We start from the raw sequence: 1,405 nt of genomic DNA, 5'->3' as shown, positions 1-1,405 counted from the left end.
CTTTTTGGGAGTTTTGTGGCACATGTAAGTGAACATTTTTTTATCACAAAATATAGTGCCGTGACTGCGCGTATGTACTTTACTGGGGTTCAAAAATCTTAGCCGTCGTTTATCTTAAATTACATAAAGCGTTCGGGGAATATACTAGTTATAGTACCTACTAACGATGGATGTACAATGTTTCCTAAATCTGACCCCTTCAAAATGGTTCACTTTGACAGCCTTAAATTTTAATTTTTATCAAACATATCTATATATATAAAAATGAATGTATGTCAGTGTGTCTGTGTGTCCATGTTACCATGGTTACCAAGGTTGCCATGGTTACTAAGGTTACCAAGATTTCATGGCTATTAAGGTTACCATGTTACCATGGTTACCAAGGTTGCCATGGTTACTAAGGTTACCAAGATTTCATGGCTATTAAGGTTACCATGATCCATGGTTACTATGGTTACCAAGGTTACCATGAGTGTTGTTTATAATTATAGGTCTTTAATGGGCAACGAATTGCACAGGATCAGATATAGTACGGGTGTGTCCATCTACCCATGGCAATCAATTATATAATATTTTGAAACTTATGGACCTTTTTGTTTTTAAATAGTTACCGTGGGTTTCAAAGCTATAAAAATAATAATTATTGGTTGCCAATGGTTTAAAATGTTTGTTATTTATTATAGTGCCCAACGATTCATATTTATAACCGAATTCAATTGCAACTATTATAAGAATTTCTACTATTATTAGTTAATTTATTATGCCCAACAACAAACGATCGATAAATAGTCCCGCAGTTCTAGCACGCAAGAAGCGGGAAACACGAGCCAGGTTGAGGACCAACCGAGAACGTCAGTCCCTTGCCCGCTTATCCGGGACAGACGAGCAAAGAGAAACCAGAGTGAGGACAAACCGTGAATGTCAGTCACGGGTCCGCTCATCTGAGACAGCCGAGCACCGAGAAGCAAGATTGGGGACCATGCGAGTAATGGGTGCTCGATCCAGACGAACCACCGAATTGAACCTTTGTGCACTACACTATGATGCCGATATTAATTACAGCACACACCCAAGCGTGGCCATCGGAATAATGGATCCCTTTCGGAATAATAATCCCTTTTTGATTATGTTAATTAACGTTTAGAGATTAATACATATGGAGTAGGTATTTTTAATGGGCGACGAGGTGCACGGGATCAGCTAGTAATATAATATAAAACAAGCTAAAAAAAATTTCGGGGGGGGGGGGCACGTGCCACCAGTGCCAACCCCCTGGCTACGGCACTGATACTAAACGTAGCTGTAAATGCGCCTATAAAAATTGAATATTTTATTAATTTTTAATTTTTGAGCTACAAAATTATTTACAAATTTTGTCAATTTTAAATATACTGTTTTTCATTAC

The sequence above is a fragment of the Acyrthosiphon pisum genome, chromosome A1, assembly GCF_005508785.2.
Source record: "Acyrthosiphon pisum isolate AL4f chromosome A1, pea_aphid_22Mar2018_4r6ur, whole genome shotgun sequence".
Lineage (NCBI taxonomy): Eukaryota > Metazoa > Arthropoda > Insecta > Hemiptera > Aphididae > Acyrthosiphon > Acyrthosiphon pisum.
The sequence above is the reverse complement of the archived record's forward strand: the minus strand, read 5'-3'. Positions refer to the sequence as shown.